A 21,873-nucleotide genomic window follows, 5' to 3' on the forward strand; every position below is an offset into this window, starting at 1 on the left:
CTGATGGTGGGTCTTAATAGGGCTGTTAATTTTTCTCCTTAATCCTTCAACAAACATTTATAAAGCACATGCAAGATGAGGTGATGGAACCCTGGACAGAATGAAGGTAAATTGCCTTCCCTCATCATCCTGCGGGAGTCCCTGGAGAATTTGTTAAATGCAGATTCTGGTTCAGTAGTTCCAGGGCACGGCCTGAGAGTCTGCATTCTTTTTTTTAACATTTATTTATTTTTGAGAGACAGAGCGAGACAGAGTTCGAGTCGGGTAGGGGCGGGGGGTGGGGATACAGAATCCCAAGCAGGCTCCAGGCTCTGAGCTGTCAGCACAGAGCCCAATGCAGGGCTCGAACTCACAGACCGTGAGATCATGACCTGAGTCAAAGTCAGATGCTTAACCGACTGAGCCTTCCAGGCGCCCCCGAGAATCTACATTTTTAACAGGCTCTTAGGTGTGCCCATACGCTGAGACCATACATGAGGATCAGGACCCCACACTTGTGGATAGATAAATTGTCCAAGTCAGTCTCTGCCACCAAGAAGCTTGTGATTCTGTTTGGGGAGTGGGGGGAAGACTGAACAAAGAAAGGAATAAAAAGTAAAGTGCGAAATAGAGGCAATAGATGGTAGACACTTCACACCATTAAGACGGCCATTGTAAAAAAACAAATCAATCCAAAGCAACAGAAAATAAATGGTGAGGATGTAGAGAAACTGGAAGTTTTGTGCATTGCTTGCAGGAATGTAAAATGGTGCAGCTGCTGGGGAAGATGGTGTAGCAGTTCCTCAAAAATTGAAATATAGAATCACCCTATGATTCAGCAATTCCGCTTCTGGGTATGTGCCCAAAAGAGCTGAAAGCAAGGACTTGAACAGGTAGGTGTTTGTACATCCATGTTCATAGCAGCCTTGTTCACAACAGCTGGAAGGTGGGAGCAGCCCAAGTGTCTATCAGCAGTTGAGTGGAGAAACAAAATGAGGTGTGCACATACACTGTAATATTATTCAGCTCTAAACTGGAAGGAAATTCTGACATAGGCTGCAACATGGGTAACATTTAAGGACATTATGCTCAGTGAAATAAGCCAGCCATAAGAGGACAAATACTGCAAGATTCCACTTGCATGCAGTCTCTTTAGGAGTCAAATTCAGAGACAGAAGGTAGAATGCTGGCTGCCTGGGCCTGGGAAGGCAGAGGGAATAGTTTCATGGGTACCGAGTTTCAGTTTAGAAGATGAAGAAGTTCCTGAAATAGACAGTGGTGGTGGTTTCATACCAGTGTGAATGTAATTAATGCCACTGAACTGTATACTTAAAAACGTTGACAAGAAAATAGTCACCAGGAAAAAAGTGTGTAACTGTGTGGTAGTACATGTTAACTAGACTTCTTGTGGTGACCATTTTGCAATATGTATACAAACATCAAGTCTTTATGTTGGACAACTGAAACTAGTATGTGTCAGTTATATTTTGATTCTAAAAATGATAAAATTTTATGTTATGTGTATTTTGCCATCATTTAAAAATGATTTAAAAAGGCATGTGCACAAGAAGAATAATAGATGGTGAAGTTGTCAGGTGAGAAAGATGCATTGAGGACAGTCAGGCCTCATTCGTGGGCCACACGCGATGTGCCAGGGACAAAGTGCTTACTAACTCCGTTAGCCTACAGCCACCACCCCAGGAAGCTTATTAGCCTTGCTGATAGATCTCCAAACCAAGAAAAGGAAGAGATTACTGAGGGCTGTATGTAACAGAGAAGTCTTCAAGATGTTGATGGAATTTGGAGGAGAGACAGGATTTTGGTGGAAAGAAGTTGGGGGACATTCTAGATGGGAGTGTCAAGCCGAAGTGTTTCCAGAGCCAGCAGCCAGCATCAATGGAAGTGGCTTAGTGCAAGGTGGCAGGGAGTGGTGGAGACTACGGAATACTGATCAGACCACATCTCACCTAAGACATTCAGATTTCCTACATAAACCCAGAGCAGTGTGGGCCACTGTTGGGCTTTCAGACAAGTGTTAGGTAATATTGAATGAACTTCTCGATGTGAGGCCCCCACATCCCTGAAGGTATGTAGGGTGATGTCAAGGACATGCAAGACCACGTGACACACGAGGCACATCTTTTTGGCTGAGTCAACAGTACTAGAAGATTGTGGGTAAAAATTAATGCAGTTGTGTTAAGTAAAGATATTTTTATGTTATGACAAAGGCAGATGGAATACATTAGAATACTAATGTAGCTAACCAGTTATTATGTTCCAAGGTTTTAAAATACATTCTATCGATGAAAATAATGTGAAGCGAATACTAACTGAACACTCACTATGTGCCAGGTGCCATTCTGAGCAATTTGCATGTATTATCTCCTTTGATCCTTGTCACAGACCACATGATCAGTATTGTTACTACTCCTATTTACAGATGAGGAAATGGAGGTGTGAAGAGGTGACTCTGGCAGAAATCTAGGTCACAATGGTCGCCACAGTTGTACTTAAAATGAACTCGTGAGTTTCCTCAAAGTTATGCTTAAATTCTTTTTTCAAATCAAGAGTAATTTAACTAGTGGCCACTAGATGTCACTACCGAGTGCTTAAAACAACAACAACAACAACAAAAACCCAGACCAGGAACCCCGTGACTTGAAGAAAACAGGAAAAAAAAAAAAAAAAACCACACCCCAAAAAACATAGCCACTGATATATATGGTATTCCTGTTGGAAAATGCCAACCTGACCTGGTTGCCATAGCACTTCTGTTTCCTTCCCTTCTGCCCTCAGTCCAGCCCAGTTGGATGGGTGCTTCGGATCCCAACCCCGGTGAGCTGTATAATTTCAGGAGAACAGAAGAGACTCTCACTTCATAACTCAGTTCCTCCCGCATGGACTGGCAGCTCCACTGAGGATGAGCTTGAAGGTTTTGGTTGTTGGGATGTGTGTGTGTGTGTGTGTGTGTGTGTGTGTATGTGTGTGTGTGTAAGAGAGAGACAGAGGCAGAACCTAAATTGTGTTTTTTTCCAGTTTTGAATAACTTGGGTAGGGCTTTTAGTTATGACTTCCTCCACCACAGTGTTTGCACAGAGTGCAAGTGTGACAAACACCTGTCTTTGAAGTCCACGGAAGGGCAGGAGTGGGGCTTGTATATGAGGCACCAGCAAATGAGAGAGAACGATCTGGAAAGGGAATAGAGAGGGTCTGGGGCTGTGGGTGGTAGAGGAGATGAGGAGAATGTGCCAGGGTCTCATTCAGAGGGAAAGGCACGAGGGACTCTGTGCTCTCCTTACGGCTCCCCAGCCGGCACTGATTCAGGGTACAGCCAGCGAACCCGCACAGTTTTCTTCCAGGGCCTACAAAGATGGGTCAACACTGAGCAAATCAAATATATAAGGTTTATTTTTAAAGTTTTTCTTCCTTGATCCCAGCATTCTACAACTAATTTTGAAATCTATCTTCTCTATTGCAAACTTCCGGAGAGTTCTGTATTAAAAAAATTTTTTTAATTTATTCATTTTTGAGAGACAGAGCATGATGGGGGGGGGGCGAGAGAGGTGGGGGGAGGGGAATCCAAAGGAGGCTCTAGGCTCTGAGCTGCCAACACAGAGCCCAACGCAGGGCTTGAACTCATGGACTATGAGATCATGACCTGAGCCGAAGTCGCACACTTAACAGACTTAGCCACCCAGACACCCCGAGAGTTCTGTATTTACACCTTAATGTAGTCAAGAGAATGATGAATTGCATTTTTATCCCAGTTCACTTGAGGCAGGAAAATGAAGAGAAGGTTCTCTAAAACAGGGTGCTTATACAAAATATAGAGAAGAGGGACGAACTACTAGAAAAATGTAAAGTTTGTACTTAAATGTGTCTTCTTTCTTTTGGAGAGGAGGTCAGAACATAATAGTCACATCAGTAGCTGTTTTGAAAAGTGGGGCTGCATAAGTTATGAGAACAGCTGCAGAGATCTTTTTTTAAAAAAATCTGGCTAATAAGGCAAATAATACAGCTGATTGTCTTTAAATTATAGGAAGAGAATGTCATTATCATGCAGAACTGTATATTTTACGTGGGTCCTGAGGTTTAAGTTCATTTGCACAGAAGTGGAAAGTTTGCTTTGCATTATGGTCATTGATAACATGTGTTTAAAAATTTTGGAGCATAGGGGCGCCTAGATGGCTCAGTTGGTGGAGTATGCCATTCTTGATCTCAGCGTACTAAGTTCATAAGCTCAAGCCCCATGATGAGTGTAGAGATTACTTAAAAATAACATTAAATGAAAAATTTTGGAACATAATAATTGTTGGTTTCAAGAAACTTTCCACCTTTATTTATTTATTCTTCATTCATTCATTCATTTATATTTTACAGAGAGAGCAAGAGTGCACATGTAACCCAAGGAGGGGAGAGGGAGAGTCTTAAGCAGGCTCCATGCTCAGTGCAGAGCCCCACACGGGGCTTAATTGCACAACCCTGAGATCATGGCCAGAGCGGAAACCAAGAGTCGGATGCGGAACCGACTGAGCCACCCAGGTGCCTCTTATCTATCCTTATTTTTAAAACAATTATTTTCTTTTTGCTATTCAGCTTGTGTGCTTTCCACTGCCCAACAGAAGAATTCTTATTAAAATAAATAGATCCCATTAATAGACTTTTGCTTTGGGAAAGTATTTTCAAAATCTTCCACTGAAGATATTTAGACCATAGTCACTGTCTAACCTCAGTGGTTTTTGTTGTGTAGATGTAAAGAGAAAAAGTTAAACAGATACATCTTAGATTTCTGCTAGCTCTACATTATTTAGTGTTAAATAGATCATCTTTCTAAAAAATAATACTCCTAAGTTTTGTTTTTAAGTAAGGGGAAAGAAGGAGGCAAATTTTTGTAGCGAAATATCTTCACTTTAAAAATACTGCTACATTGTGGTGCCTGGGTGGCTCAATTGCTTGAGCGTCTGACTTTGGCTCAGGTCATGATCTCCTGGTTCCTGAGTTTGAGCCCTCCATTGGGCTCTCTGCTGTTAGGGCAGAGTTCACTTCGGATCCTCTATCTCACTCGCCCCCCCCCCCCCCCCCCCCCTGCTGGCACACTCTCTCTCTTTTGTTCTCTCTCTCAAAAATAAATAAACATTTTTTACAAGTATTGCTACATTGCGAGCCTTTTGAGACTCTGGAACAGTTTAACGAGAATCTCGGGACTTGCAGAGAGTGAGGGCGCAGGCACATCCATGATCACGTCTAAAGCACATGAGGGGAGGTGGGGCAGCCTTGTGTCGGTGGCACACGGTATGTGACAGCTTCAGTGTGCCATGGGCCACTCGTTGGAGGGCTGGTCATTGTCAGCATCTTCAGATCTCTGCCTTGGTAGGACAGCAGAAGTGAACTTTCTAAACACCTCTCACAAATCTGCTTGCTGTCTTTCACATTGTCATCCCACCCTATTTGAAAAGCTCCCACTGACCCTTCACACTGCCTCACATTCTCTTCAACAGCCCATCAAAACCACATTTCCCACACTCCTTCCTTGAATCCCAACCTGATGTAGAATTTTCCTCCACAAATGTTTATACCGGTATGACTCCTTTTATAACTGAGCAGATACTGCCTTGCCTGATGATGGTTTTGTTCAGGAATATACGTGTTTCATCTCCTCGACTTGAGTGTAAACTTCGGAGGGCAGGAACTGGCTGTTGATGCCCATTCTTCCACCTTCTTTCAGCACCTAGCCCGGGGCCAGGCCCAGCGTGCTGAGAGGTGGTGATGAAGCACGTGTACGCTGGACCTGATTTCCCGGATTTGCATGCTGACTGCTACTTCCTGATTGTAACATTTGGCAACCCGGAGGCAACCTAGCCTCTGTAAAATGGAAATCTTAACAGTATCTACCTCATAGGGTTATTGAGAAGATTCAGTGAGGGATGGTGTGACAAGTGCTTAGAACAGTACCTGGTGCACAGTAAGCATGATAGAAGCCTCAGTTACTGTTCTTATGCAGCAAACACCTGTAGGTGGAAGACTGGAGGCTCATAAAGAGGCCGGGAGACTGGAGGGACGGGATCCGGGCCTCCTGCCCCTTTCTCCATTCTCTCTTCATGGGCTGCAGGTGTCAGGCCTGCCTCAGCTCAGGCTCCTTCAGCCATTTGCTTGTTGTTAGAGGAGAATAGATGCAGACTGCTGTCACTGAGAGAGAATTCCAAGGTTCAAGCTGAAAGGATTTGGTGCCTGCACAGCAGAGGCAGGGGAAATACGTGGGGAGTTAAGGATGCCTTCCAGGTTTCCAGCTTGGAGGTCTAGGTTGACCGTGATGCTACTGACTGAGAACGGGATCCCAGAGGGGAACAGATCAGAGCGGCAGGTAAGGAGTTCAGTTAGGGACGTGCTGAGCTGGCAATGTCCAGGATGCATCTGGATGGAGCTGCCCAGTGGTAATAACAACAGATAACATGTGTCAGAAGAAGATTATGTTCCCCATCACTGTTCAAGCCCTTCACTGGTTCTAATGACTTGGTCTCACAACCACCCCATGAAAGAGGTACTCTTGTTATTCCCATTTAGCCACCACTTTACGCAGACCCTCTATCTGAGGTCTCAGAGGAAGGCAAGTCCGGGCATGTAGATGTGGTGAAGCCATTGCCATGATGGTACTGTTAGAAGGGAGACTGTAGAGTGAGGTGGGTGTGCACTGAAAGAAACGCATTTGCTGGTATAAGGGAACACCATCACGGAGAATATAGGACCACGGTAAGGTATGAGTGGGAGGAAAAGTCAAGTGAGAGCATAATACTTGGTGTGGACTGAATGTTTGTGTTGCTCCTCCAAATCCAGATGTTGAGCCCTAATCCCCCGTGGGAAGGTATTTGGAGATGTGGCCTTTGGGAGGTGGAGGTGGAATTAGTACCCTTATGAGAAGAGACGGGTGAGGGAAGATCCCTCAGCCATGAGGACACAGCAAGAAGGCGGCTGTGTTCAAACCAGGAAGGGGGCTCGCAGCAGAGCCCAACCACGCCGGCCCCCCTTCATAGATTTACAGTCTCCAGAACTGTGAGAAATAAATATTTGTTGTTGAGGCCAGCCAGTCTGATATTTTGTGACAGCCTGAGCTAACGAATACAACGCTCTTCTTAAAATCTCCAAGTAAAGGTTACAGGATTGATGACACAGTGATTTGATACATTTAGGTTGCCCATGTCAGTCCACAAGGTTTGTTTGAATTGCTTTCAAATCCTGTAAATTAATACTCTTGTGAGGTAAGTAGGTAGGAAGTGTTATTATTGAGGGTGCATAAGAAGAAATGAATATGGGAATAGAATCCTGGTTAGACACTCCCCACCAGGCATTTTATTTAATAAAGAACCCACTGAAAGAGGGTTTAGATGTCCTGGAGTTGGGTTAGTAATTTTCAATTAACTTTTAGGGTGGCATAGCCTGGTGCCTAAACAAAATGAAGTGGCTGCTAATGATTTATTTTGCACTCTACTTGCTGCCTTAATTATACCAAGAAGTTTAACTCTGTGTTTCTCAGCTCTGACTTGAAATCAGAATCACTGGAGAGCTTTAAGAAAACTGCACACTTGGGCCCCCCTCCTGTGAATATCGATTCAGTAAATCAGGGTGTGGGTAGAGGAGCAGACTAGTGCTTTTTTTTTTTGGGGGGGGGGACTAATGCATTTCTCAAATAGGTGTGCTTTTGTTAAGATGATGCAATGCCATAAGCATTGATTTCCTCTCTATCCTACAATCTCATTGAAGTGATTTCCCCAAAAAGATAGAGAAGAAAAAAAAAAAAGCCTTAATAGAGCAGACAAATAGGAAAGGGTGCAATCACCAGTTCAGAAATCCTGAGGCTTTTCTGGAAGATACCAGCAGATGGGATTGGATTTAAGAGTTATAGAGTAGAAAACTTTAAATGATGTGGAGCGATTTGCTTGAGGTGAGCTCCACTCTGGGCGGGAGCTGGGAAGAAACGCCACTGCGCCATCTAGTGGCGGTCAGTAGTTGTGATTGATTGTCAAGGTAATTAATTACTGCCCCCCGTTGCCACCTGCTTTCTCATGCAGAGCAGCTGGTGGCAGCGTTGGGCTCTGGGCTAGAGCTACAAGAATAGTTCTCCAAATAAAAATCGGACGCTGTCTTAGGGTGAGAGTTCCCAGCACTGGCACTGAGGTGACAGAGAGAAGCAGGACACAGGTAACCGGACTTTGAGGGGAAGCAATAAGGCTCACCTGCTTGTCCTACTTTGGTGGCGGGGTTGGTCACTTGCTTGACTGCCCCACTCACACACGCAACGGGGAGGCTGGCAGATGGCCTGTCTGTCCGCTTGTGTGCCGATTCCCACAGAGTCGGCTAGACAGTGCTGGAATTCAGGAGAGGCCAGCTGTACAAATAGATCTTCTGGGGTGTGTACTGAACAAACCACATCCTGATCCAGATTTGGCACGAGCAGTCAGTTATTAGCCAGATCTATCGCTGATTCTCTTGGATGGATTACTCAGTGCCTCTGTTTGCTAGTTTGTGCAGGGAGATGGTGTGGCGAGGGCTGGGGTGCAGCTAGGATAGCAGGCACTGCTGATTTCTGCATGGTCCTCCATTACTTCCACATCTACGATCTGAGGCATCGGTACTTTTGTTCCCACTTTACAAATAGGTGACCGAGGCTGGGAAGATTTAAGGGACTGACTTATTGACATTCACGCAGATAATACGTGGCAGAGTTAGGATACAAAAGTAAGTTTGGGGAATCTGGTTATGTTCTCTTTCCCCTTATCACAGAGTTTCCAACTTACTTGATTTCAGCTCTTTGGTAACCATTCATTTTTTTTTTGACATTTGTTTATTTTTGAGACAGAGTGCTAGTGGGGGAAGGGCAGAGAAAGGGAGACACAGAATCTGTAGCAGGCTCCAGGCTCTGAGCTGTCAGCACAGAGCCCAACATGGGGCTTGAACTCATGAACGGCGAGATCATGACCTGAGCCAAAGTCAGACACTCAACTGACTGAGCCACCCAGGTGCCCCTTCATTTCTAGAAGACAGAACAAACAGAGGGAGCTGTAGGTAGCATTTGTTATATGTGCCAACATAATTAATAGACTCTAGAAGTGAAATACTGAGACATATTCTCAAAGGATGGCTCCTATGTCAGCAACATGACAGTAGGGAAAAGGATTGTTCCATATATTAAAAAGCAGTTTCTGGGGGCGCCTGGGTGGCTTAGTCGGTTAAGCGTCTGACTTTCGCTTAGGTCATGATCTCGTGGTTCGTGGGTTTGGGCCCCGCGTCGGGCTCTGTGCTGACTGCCAGCTCAGAGCCTGGAGCCTGTTTCAGTCTGTGACTCCCTCTCTCTCTGACCCTCCCCTGCTCACGCTGTCTCTCTCTCTCTCTCTCCTAGAAATAAATAAAACATTAAAAAAAATTTTATAAAAGCAGTTTCTGTGGGGATTTGATTGTAGCTGAATAGAGTATTAGTTTCCTGAAGCTGCTGTAACAAATTACCACAAACTTGGTGTGGCATAAACCAACAGACATTTATTTTCTCACAGTTCTGGAAAGTACGAGTCTGAAGTCAAGGTGTTGGTAGGGTCACCTTCCTTTGAAGCCTCTAGAGGAGATTCCCTTCCTTCCTCCCTCTCCTAGCTTCTCGTGGTTGTTGGCATTCCTTGACTTCCAGTCTTGGGACTGTAGCACTCCAACCTCTGCATCCATTTTCATGTCACCTCGTCCCCTGTGTCTGTGTCTTTTCCTCTTCTGTCTCTTGTAAGGTAAACTGGCATTGGATTTAGGGTCCACCTGGGTAATCAAGGATGATCTCTTCTCAATATCCGCAGCTTAATTGCATCTTCAAAGACCTTTTCTCCAAATGAGGTCACATCTAGAGGATCCAGGGATTTGGATATGGACAGATGCTATGGGGGGCACCATTCAACCTCCTGTAGAATGTAAATATTTTATTTATCTATTTTTCCCCCACGGTGAAATAAAAATCCCTGGGCTCTCATGCCCTGTGCTGTAAATTTAGACAACCATCAGAACACCTCATCTCTAGAGATTAGATCCTTGTTATTTTTCTTAAACACCAAAAGGTAATAGCTGTCAGTTTGAAAACCAGAGCTTGTCTTGAGCTGTGTCTATTTCTCGTGACATTTCCTATGACTCTGTTTCTTCTTCCTTTTCTTTAGCCTTGTAGGCAAGATATTTGGGTTTTCAGTCTTGGAAACTGCGGTTCAGAAGAGAGGCAATCAAGCAAAAGAAAATAAGAAAACTGTTCTGTGGTTTCTGTATTCTTTAGTAGTGGAATGGAATGGCAGCTTTACTCAGCTCCAGACTGGAAGAAAGGTAAAAACCTTGGGAAGGGAGTGGATATTGGACTTTTAATTTTTGAGTCACTTACATTCTTCAGTTTGCAGAAGGAAAAAACTGAAAGCCAGGAGGATTATATAAGGTCACTTGGCAAGTCGTAGGCTGACCCAGCATTAACACTTGGAGCTTCTGAGTTCTCTGCTCCAATCCCCTGAAACACAGTGCATCTCCAGGGGTTTTATTCTCTGTTAATTTTTGGTTGTCTGCACGGCGTATGAGGGTCTTGACCTTCACAGTCCAGTGAACACACAGGGGAAGCCAGGCCTTGAGTTTGTTTTGTTTGAGCTTCATTCAATAAGTGGGTGAAAAAACAAATGCCATGATTGTATTATGCAGACTACAGATGTGGTGTCTGCAAGCAAATGGATTTTTACCCCCATACCGACACCTGCCCTTGGCAATGCCTTCCTTGAATCCAAGTGAATCGTCTGAAGGATAATCGTGACTGGAGTCATTGTTTATGTGGTTGTTTGAGAAAAACAACAACAGAATGGAAGACAGCCTTTCTTCTTAATAAGGACTTGCACCAAGCATTCATCTAAAATCATATTCTCCCTTTGCAGACTTTGAACTGCTTTGAACTTGTTTGCAAGGTCAGCCCTGCAACAACTTGGTAAAATCACAGCTACTTGGGGAGCTGTAGTAAATGTTTAAGTAAAGTGGGCCAAGGAAAACTTTTCTTCTTCTTAGGAGTAGTGGATGGTTCTAGCAGGTGCTGGTGGGTGGTGGTAGAACACGGCGCCTAGCCCCAGGCAGCACTGCCAGGCCTCACAGACTTACAAATCATAGACTGTATCGAAGCATCCCTATTAATGGTATTATGCTTTGAGTTATTTTGCCTATAAATTAAGCACCTTTTTTTTTTTTTTAAACTCATTCTAATTCAGTCTAATGGGCTAAACACCTTTTGTGCTAAACACAGGACTGAACAGTTACAAGCCGCAGACAAAGTTCACACATGATGTTTCTCCTTTGACCTTATAATTGCATTGGGTTTGTGATTTATTGTCACTGCCTGGGGAAGTTTTCAGGGTCTATTTTTTACCGTGTCATCTAAAGGACGAGAACACTTAAGAGTGTGTATCTAAGGAGATAGTTGTGTTCGTAGTTAACATGGACACTTCTGCTTGCCAACCTTTTGGAGGTAATAATTGGACCAGTAATAATTTGGAGTATGTCTTGTTGAGTATAAACTTCTGAACAGCTTCAAAACTAAGGTTTCTGCAAATTTATCTAAGTCCTGGCTTGATCAGCATACGGGCCTCAAGTCTAAGTTGTTTTCTGTTTTCTCTTGGGCACAGAGGCCATTGCAAGAATTTATAAGGCTGGTAGGAATCCGTGGGCTAGAAGGAATCTGGCCCTTGCGTGTATGTATCTGCTAGATATGGGCTGGGCAGACAATAACGTTTGCATACGGAGCCCCTGAGGCATCCTAGTAACATTTAAACCTCAGTGTGAGGATATTAGCCACATTGAACTGATAGTCTCCAAATGTGTTTCTTTGCATTTATCCATTTCGCCTTTAAAGGTGGCCCCCGACCTATGCCCCTTTGATCAGAGCAGTAGCCACGAGAACTAGCTTACTTTTCTGCTCACTTCCCTCCTGCAGTTTGTTTGCCTCACCTGGGCTGCACATTTCTCCCTGCTGTGTTGTTTCATCCTTGCTTCACCTCTGTTGCCTTACGCTCCTGGTCTGACTCAACTTTCATTGGTTCCCATGAATATCTCTCTCCTGGGCCCCGGCTCCTAGTTCCTGCCCCTGAAAGTAGGTCTAGGCTTCCTGGGTCAAACAAAAATGGTATCTACAAATTACTTTGTCTCCAAGAGTGTTTCTAGATATAGTTAGTGATCAAAAATGTGTTTCCTAACAAGAGGAAAGCTTGTGGGTAATGCCTTGATAGTTAAAAAAGATGTTAAGGAAACATGGCTCAACATCTCTGACCCTGACCTTAACCAAGATGTTTTCTTGTCCTTTCTTCCCACACTTCCCCAAAAAAGGTACCAGAGTTGAGAACCTTGTGAGATCCACTCAATTTCAGCCCTGTCAGTGGGTGTGAGGAAAACAATAATTACTGAATTTAGAAGCCTATGAAGGTGTCATTTTGACAGTACTGAGAACTGAAGTTTTCTGTTTGCATGGCTTGCAAAACCATTTGCAATTTAGGAAGTGGAATCTTTCCAAAGCTTCTTTAGTGACATGGCTTGACCTTGATTTTAGCGGAGTAAAAGTCACTCAGAGGATATGAAATGCTCAGCTTGCATCGACTGAGTGCTCATAGCAGCAACTTTTTCCAGGGGTGACAGAACGGGTCCCAGTTGGAATAAGGAAAGAAACAGGGCTGAGAGTTGTATCCTTGGTTGCTGCAGTGGCTAGAGTCTGGATGCAGCTTTTCTGGAAACTTAAATTTGCTCCCCAAGGACCCGGTTTGCATTCATACCTGTCAGGGACACGTGAAACAGCTATGCTGTTTACAGAAAAAGCTAGAACTTTGTGTTGGTAAGTAAAAAGCTTCCAGAATAGGTATCCACTTAGTGATTCCGGCCAGTGGTTATTGTATTTCTTTTCTTTCTACAGTTATATACTTAACAACCTCCCAAAGCCATACGTGCCCTTGCATTTCATTCTTAATTACTTGAGAGATAAACTAATAATGCAGGGAGGAAATGCGCATCGTTATTAATTAAAATTCCCAGGAAATGAGACAAAATGAAGAGAAAAGTGCTTTTTAAAAATAGCAAGTGTAGCTTGCCACATTGCGTAAAGAATCTTATACCCGCATATACTTAATAGCTGGTGCTTTGGGGGCCCCACACCACACCACCTCTCTCCACCTTGAATTTAGCTGCAGCTGTGGTGGACAGTTGTGGTGTACAAGGCCTGCTTGCCTTCTTTCTTTTTTGCCTCAGGCCTTCTTCCTGAAGCCTCTGGAGTTTTTTTGTTTTTTGTTTTTTTAAAAAATTTTAATGTTTATTTATGAGAAAGAGAGCACGAGAGCAAGAGCACGAGCAAGGGAGGGGCAGAGAGAGGGAGACATAGAATCTAAAGCAGGCTGCAGGCTCTGACTGTCAGCACAGAGCCTGACACGGGACTCAAACTCACAAACCGTGAGATCATGACCTGAGCTGAAGTTGGAAGCTTAACCAAGTGAGCCACCCAGGTGCCCTTGAAGCCTCTGGAGTTTACTCAATCCTTGAAGAAGCTTCTCCTCAGATGTCAAGGAGTTAACACTTTGTCAGCTATGGCTCAGAAGACTTGATCTTTAAACTACTCCCATACCTTCAGAGGAGCAATTTGACGGGCATTTTAACCCTGTTGCTCAGAAGTTCTCAGTGGGATTGAGCCTCATTTACTTGAAATGATGAATCAGAAATGTATTCTTCCCTGGCTTTTCCTTCTTCCCTGACCCAGTGTCCTTTCTTCCTCACTCCTGCTTCCTGAGAGCAGCTGCTAAAATCCTTTATCTTAGGTTGTACTTTGGGGGAAGCCAAATTAAGATGACTGCCATCACGGAATGATGAAGAAATCATTAGAAGCATCTCCTTCAACATCTGTTTAAATCTCTGCTGATAAAGATAATATTTCCTGAGTTTTTAGAAATTGGAAGACAGAAAAATGAAAAGATGAAGAAAAGGATTATTTGTTTTTGGTGTTGTTGTTGTTGTTGTTATGGTCAAATAAGATTTTGGTCAAATAAGACTTCTATGGTCAACATAAGATCTTCAGAAGCTCTGCATTCAGATGGTTATGACTTTAGAAAGTTAGAAGCACGTTCTTCACATCCCCTTGTTAATTATTGCCATGTCATTTGGCAAATTAATAGAGTTTGGCACATAATGGCTACCTCCAATTCAGAACCACATACATAGAATTATAATAGGAGATAAGGAAAAGTCATCTGGTCAACCCCTCTGCCTTCAGGCAGGCCAAGAGTTAAACTCCGTTATCTTGTTAGGGACTAATATGAAAAGATATTTCACAATGAGCTTCGCAGCCATGAAGATCAACTTCTGGGAAGATTGGTTCCCTTTGCTAGGCTCCAGCCAGTTTGGAATTTTGGCTTTACTTGTTATTGGTTATAATAAGAGCTAACTTGGGTCTCCAAAATAGAAATCCTATGCTCACAGTCCTAAAGCTTAATCTAGAGCTGAACTCTGAGTTAGGAGGTGATGAGTAGCTCTACTCCTTTGCGTAGAGCAGGACACAAACGTTCTTTCTAAAGAGCTTCAGTAAATGCTATTTGGATGGGAGCATGTTAGAGATAATCTGGATTTCATCATAAGCAGGCTTCTGTTAGATATTTTTTGGTATAATCAAATGTCTAAAGATAAATAGGATTTAGACATGCAGTTTTTGAAAGAACCTTAGTATAATTTGTATTCCATATGTAATTCATTGCAAATATATTCCCGCTGGATTATGTCATTTTGTATAGCTACACAATTCACCAACTCCCAATTGCAAAACAGCATTCCAAAATGACTATTTAAACAACTATGAACAAGATTGTAAATGGATTTACTTGTCACTTTATCAGACTAAGTTTTGAAGATTCTTTTTGCATCTTTTGTTATGTATCTCCTTCCAATGTAGTTGAATACCTAGTTCCCTGTTCTCTTGCTTGGTTGAAATTGTGCCTTCATCAGGGTGAATGTCATGACACTGGTTTGTTATATATGATCAGAAAATGAAAGGGATTAGAATATGTTTCATTGAAACTCCTTGACCAATGAAAGGGTCAATCCAAGAATTTGTAGAACTCTTTTGTGTATTAAAAAAAATTGGGGAGCACATTTTGTGTAATAGACACTGTAGTGGTTGTTAAGGAGTCAGCAGTGCAGCAAGGTCCCATCTGTCTTTTTCCTGGAATCCCTGCTCTCACCTCGGTGTGGACAGTACAGTGTGGTTACATGCTGCATGTGGGGGCACCAGAACCTGGGACATCTTGCTGCAGGGATCTTACCATCTCCCCAGAGGGGTTTGTGCTTTTGGCAAGCCTTCCAAGTAAGGCGATGCCTAGGCTGACTTTGTAATGATTAATAGAGAAAGTAAGGTAAAGACAGTGGGGTAGTAAACTATTTTTTGAGGAAAACGGTTTGGTATTTTCAGAAACACAACACAGGAGAGCAAGTCCCAGTACTTCAGGAACTACAATATGGTATGACTGGAGTGTGGGATGTGAGGGTGTCATGCAGCAGACGAGGCCGATCACATCAGGATTGGTTTGTACTTTATCCATGAAAGAATTTGAATCTTAAAGAAAAGGAGGTCATAAGTTTTGCCCAATATTTTGGTATTAAAGTGGAAAGACGTGGGACTTGAGAGGTGGGAACAGCTGGAAACAGGAAGGCCAGTAAGGAGACTGTCACAATAATGCAGGGAAAAAATTAGGACAGCCTAAGCTGCTAGGGATTGAGAGAAGAGGAGGAGTTCGAAAGGTGTTGGGAATAATAACAGAATGTGGGATTTAGCGGAGGGAGGGAAGGGAAGAGTCAAGGATTATCTTTAAATCTCCAAATCAGACAACTGGGTCGAAGTGCCGTTGTGTTTTAGGATACGGGGACTTGGAACTCCAGACTTGAATTTGAACTGAACATACTTATGTCTGAATTATCAAAAGATGGGAGGTGGTCAAAGCTAAGGCAGAGCTGGAGGTGGAATTCTGGATAATTGGAGAGGTGGGCAGAGAGTTTCTAATAAAAGGGAGGTCTAAAGGGTCAGAGGTCATGAAAGATAAAATTCTGTTAGATATAGTGACAAAAAGGTCATTGGCAACCTCGGTGAGAACAGTTTTAGTCAGAAATGGGCAGATTGTAGGGCGCCTGGGTGGCTCAGTCAGTTAAGTGTCCAACTTTGGCTCGCATCATGATCTCGCAGTTCGTGAGTTTGAGCCCTCTGTTGGGCTCTGTGTTGACAGCTCAGAGCCTGGAGCCTGCTTTGGATTCTGCGTCTCCCTCTCTTTCTGCCCCTCCCCACTCGCACTCTGTCTCTCTCTGTCTCAAAAATAAATAAACATTAAAAAAAAGAGAGAAATGGGTGGATTGTGAAGACTAAATCCTATAGAATAAATGAAGATAAAGAGTGTAGATACACTCTCTGAATGCTGAGTATGAAGGAAAAATGGAAATAGGTTGTGGTGAGGAGAGGCAAGGTGAGGGAAGGGTGGTTGTTCTTGAAAGTGAATGGTACTTAAGAACACTTATGTGTTAAGGGTAACAGACAAGAGAGAGGTATGGGTTGAAGTTATGGTCGAGAGAGTACGGAACCAGGTTTGTAACGAGGCCTGAGAAATTGAGGTTCTGAGAACAGATGAAGAGATCAACCTTAGAAAGAATGAAATGGAAAGAGGTCCAATTTGTGGGATGGAACAGGAAACTCAGGGGATGTTGAAATGTTCTCCTTCTGGGGCTTTAGGGCATGAGATAATCTGTTAATGGTAAAAGAAGAGGGATAAGGTAGGAGTTTCAGACGGATGGAAGTTTGTGTGGATTGAGGAGAAACTGTTAGATACAGGAAGAGTGTGGGGCGGTTGTTATGTCTGAGTGTTTGCGTCCCCCATCGATTCATATTTTGAAGTTCTAATTCCCAGTGTGATAATATTTGGAGGTGGGGCTCCTGAAAAGCAATTGAGTTTAGACAAGGTAATGAGAGCGGAGCCTCTGGGATGAGGTAAGTGCCCTCGTAAGGAGAGGAAGAAACACCAGAGCTTACTCTTTCAGCCATGTGAGAATATGGCAAGATGGTGGCCCTATGCCAACAAGGAAGAAAAAGAAGGGAAGAGGGCTCTCTCCAGACACCAAACCTGTTGGCACCCTGATCTTGGACTTCCCACCCTCTAGAACTATGAGAAATAAATGTTTGTTGTTTAAGCCACCCGGTTATATTGTATTTTGTTACAGGAGTCCAGGTTGTCTAAAACAGAAGTATGGAGAGACCAGTGGAGGTCATGAGGCTGCATTTGCATAATTTTGATTTAAAAAAAAAAATCAGACTGTTGACCCACTCTGGTGTAGGGTGGTGAAGGTTTTTAGATTCCACAAGTATGTGAGTGAAGTGAGCACCAGTATGTGAGTGAAGGAAAGGCTGATGCATTAGGTGAGGTGTTTAGGGTCTAGAAAACTCAGCAGGGCCACAGAGAACAAGTGAATGTGAGTAATGGAGAGATACCTATAGAGGAGTAAATAGAAGAGACTGTATCCTTGGGTAGGAAACCTGGTATGCCCATCTGTTTTCTGTTGTCCACTGTGACTTCTTTTTAGAAAAAAATAGTAACATTAATTTATATAGCTAATCACTTATAACAATTTCCTAATAAGATTTTACTTTACTTTGATTTCCAGATTTTTTAAGCAGTGTATCCTCATCTCAAACTTAAAATCTTTTAAAAAATTGTATTTGATTTGGTGATAAATTATTTGGTAATAAGGGAATATAAAAATTATTTCATGGGATCAGATTATCAAAAGGAGGGGTGCAGTCTCTAATGAATATATGTAAAGACATTTTTCAGGTAAATTTATGCAGGTGTATAAATCCTCAAGAATGAACACCAGAAAATGATACGTAATGATTGAGATAGTGTCATTGGAAATGGAAATATACAAAAGGGAAGACATTTAAATTGGTGGATTTCATGGAAACTGTGATTCACTCTCCTGTGCATAGATTCTAAGTTATCTGAGTTAACAGCATTTGTAATGGCACTAAATTTAGAAAAATTAAAAAAAAATGAAGAGGAGGGAAAGTGCTGGTGTAGTGATTTACAGTGACACACAGCTAAATGCCTAGGTGTGAACGTGTGACCTTGTGATTACACTTTTGTATATGTGTCCTGATTTGCTAATTCCAGTCACCAAGTTTGTTGTACTTGTTAATGCTTTTTTCTTTCTCTCTCTCTCTCTCTCTTTTACTTAGTTCAAAACATCAACAAAGTCCCTTTATTTTGAATGCATCATCACAGCTCATTATATTCAGTGGCCTCCAAGCTTTTCTGTCCTGAGGCTTTTTTGAGTATGACGTCCATGGCAGGTACAATCGAAAGGCAGGCAAAGAGCCCCTGGACAGAGATGAACAGGATGAAACAGAGTGTTCACTTTGCTTCTCTGAACTCAACCAAGCCAAGAGACTGAAACACCCCCCTGAGCTGCAGTAGTAAACCATAAAGAAGATTCACTGCCATATAAAGATTTCATCTTTTAAGTTCAAATAGCCTAGCCATCATTGTCAATTAAATTTTTTTGATGTTTTATTTATTTCTGAGAAAGAGAGAGAGACAGCGTGGGCAGGGGAGGGTCAGAGAAAGAGGGAGGCACAGAATCTGAAGACAGGTTCCAGGCTCTGAGCTAGCTGTCAGCACAGAGCCTGACAAAGGGCTCGAACCCACGAACCGTGAGATCATGACCTGAGCCGAAGTTGGACGCTTAACTGACTGAGCCACCCAGGCACCTCTAATTGATTTTTTTAATGTTTTATTTATTTCTGAGAGAGAGAGAGAGAGAGAGAGAGAGAAACAGACAGACAGACAGCTTGAGCAGAGGAGGGTCAGAGAGAGAGAGGGAGATACAGAATCTGAAACAGGCTCTTTGTCAATTAATTTGTACCAAGAGCCCAAGGTGCTTGGCATGGTAATGCTGATACTTTGGGGAATTTATTTGCAGCAGAGGTGAGTTTCTGACCCAAGAGTGTAAGTACTAGGTCGTAGCACTTTAGTTGGTGCTCTCCTTCCATCTCTTTCTTCCAGAATGGTCTCTCTGTGATGGTACGGGATGGCCACTTTTAGCACTTGCAAGGGAAATAAACAATCTATGAAACAGCATTGGCAGAACTTGTGCTGATGATTTATTACTGTTCAATTTGGAAACCCCAGTAGGGGATTATGCTAAAGGTGACCATCAGGTCCAGGCAGCACTAGGAAAGTCTGACTGGGCCCAGGCTGTTCTTATGCTAGTATATCCCAGCCAAATAGAATTTACTAGAGTTGACATGGAGAGGACACTTTTCTTTCCGATGTCAGAGCTTCTTTTTTCCCCTCATATTTTGCCCCACGATAGTGTTATCTAACCTAGCTTTGAGAATGACATGAGGGCACTTTCTAAGCCTGCTTATGTCAGGTTATGACTATGCTAAGCCATATGACACCAGTATTAATAATCAGAGGCTCTTCCACTATGATACCTGTTAGTGTTCAAGGAAAGTAATTGGTTGTTTAGAGATGGGAGTGGGGTTGGTGTGGGTCTATGGGTTAGTTAAGATTTCATATTTTGGTAAACATCCCCATAAATCAGTAGATAATATGAACACTTATCCATGGCCCACAGAATACAGGCAGAAGCTCTCCTTAGGTTGGAAGAAGTGCCATCTTGGAAAAACACCAGATGTTTATCTCCTGTGGAAATACCTCTGCCAAATGCCAAGTGCCGGCACATCAGTATTTAGATTACTTTCTTTTCATGTGAAACAAGATCATTCTTAGAAATGAGAGTTAGATAGATGGACAGTGTTAGGTGACCCAGTGAAAGTATATCTCACAGAGTGAAGAAGTTGCTTTATGGATGTATGATCAGCACAATAGAACAAAATGATAGTGTAGGGCATATGCTCTCCATCACATGCCTGAAGAATCGCATGTAGTTTCTTATTTACATGACAGGTGTGATATTTAACTGTTGCAGTCTTAGCTCAGTGGTCTTTTCATTCAGTTGCCTGCTAAAATGGCAGTTGAATTTTTAGAAAACATAGATGATAGAACCTCTACTGAGCTTGAGTTTCTGGGGTGTAAATGGATTTCTAAAAAGCTCCATAGGTAATTTTGATCTTCTGCTATTGTTGAGAGCCATTGTCTTTGATTCCATTTTCATAAGACTTTCCCAGAAGAAACTGGAGACAAGAACATCACAGTCTCTGTTATTTAGTTGTGGAAATTGATCACTCAGAGAAAGTAGATTTGCCATCCTTTTGAAAAAATGCAGCATTGCAAAAATATGTTTATTAGCAAATATATGTGTTCATTAGCAAAAACTGCAAATTAAAGCAGCAGTGAGATGCCACTTTTTGCACATCAAATAAACAGGTTTAAAAAATTAGACCCTTGGGTCCCCCTCTGCCTGATGGCTAGTGATAGGGCTAAGAACCAGCATTTCACATTGAACTAATAGGTATGTAAATTGGTAGAAATCTTTCTGCACAGTATTTAGCACTGTGATTAGGAGACTTAAAGTGTTCATACACTCTGACCCAAGAATATCTGGGACCTAGCCCAAGAAAATAATCTGAATTGCAGACAAATATAATTCTAACATTATTTATAAGAGCAAAACAATGGGAACTGCATATTATATTCATATGATGCAATATTATGTAATTGTCGTAAACTATGAGGAGCTCTTAGTAATGTGGGAGAAAATACTTGTATTGTCATTGTTAAGAGAATATGAACATTTACATGGAACATGTTTTAAATGTGAAACAAAATGTATACAGAGAAAGAAACCAAAGTAGTAACCATAATCATGTTTCAGCAATAAGACTACGGATTTTTATTCTTGTCTTTGCACTTTCCTGAAATTTGCAAGTTTTATATAGTATCATTTTAAAAATTTTTAATATTTTAAGTTGTTTTTAGAGGTGGGGGGAGCAGAGAGAGAAGGAGAGAGACAATCCCAAGCAGGTGCCACACTCAGTGCAGAGCCCAACGCGGAACTCAATCTCATGACTGAGATCATGACCTGAGCCAAAATCAAGAGTCAAACGCTTAACCAACTGAGCTACCCAGGGTGCCCCTACAATATAACTTTTTAAAAGAACACATTTACTCAGAAAAATAAATCTACTCCTTGGAAATGTTTGAAAAACAAAAATTTGCTGAAAGAATTGGCAGTGGAAGATCTCATTATAAAGTGGAGAGTTGATCTGTGAAGGTAGGATTTGTGGAAAATTTCAGTTGACTGGAAAAATGCTTAAGTTAGTTTCAGGCATAAGAAGCAGCAGGAAGCTGGATCCTAAGCACACGCTTTGGGGAAAGTATAGTGAGTGATGAAATAAGGATTGAGTAAGGATAAGAAAGGCGTAGTGACAATAAACAAGAAGATGGAAGGCAAATATAATGAAAAATATATTTATTCTCTTCATTTATGGTTTCAGAGTTGTGTGATGATAGCAGTTTCCCCGTGATTTCCAACCCTTCAGATCATTCTGGTTGCTTTATATTCATCAAGTATAAGGTTCAGCATGAAGTAAACACAGCCAACAAGAGCTGAATGTGGAAGGAAATGCATGACTTCTACTTGCCATGAAGTTAGCTGGGCCATCCTTTCTCCTGGACCTTTATTCGTCTCCCCCAACTTTTAGTAGTTGATTTGCCTGATGGAAAATAAGATAATGATTTCTTTTTTTTTTTTTTAATCTCAATTTTGAATTCTATTTATTTATTTATTTTTATTTTTATTTATTTATTTATTTATTTATTTTACAAATAGTTTATTGTCAAATTAGTTTCTACATAACACTAACATCTATCTTAACTCTGGCCATTTTTTCAT

General features: G+C 42.2%; 1 long non-coding RNA gene across 1 annotated transcript; it reads left to right on the forward strand.

Annotated features, from left to right (window-relative positions):
* Positions 1-792: 792 nt before the first annotated feature.
* On the forward strand, positions 793-18,436 carry LOC120221820. The gene is made up of 3 exons (XR_005525903.1): positions 793-872; positions 2,420-2,502; positions 18,251-18,436. It is a non-coding gene; the product is annotated as an uncharacterized LOC120221820 (long non-coding RNA).
* Positions 18,437-21,873: the final 3,437 nt, after the last annotated feature.

This window comes from Hyaena hyaena, unplaced genomic scaffold (assembly GCF_003009895.1).
Source record: "Hyaena hyaena isolate Hyena2069 unplaced genomic scaffold, ASM300989v1 scaffold_817, whole genome shotgun sequence".
Lineage (NCBI taxonomy): Eukaryota > Metazoa > Chordata > Mammalia > Carnivora > Hyaenidae > Hyaena > Hyaena hyaena.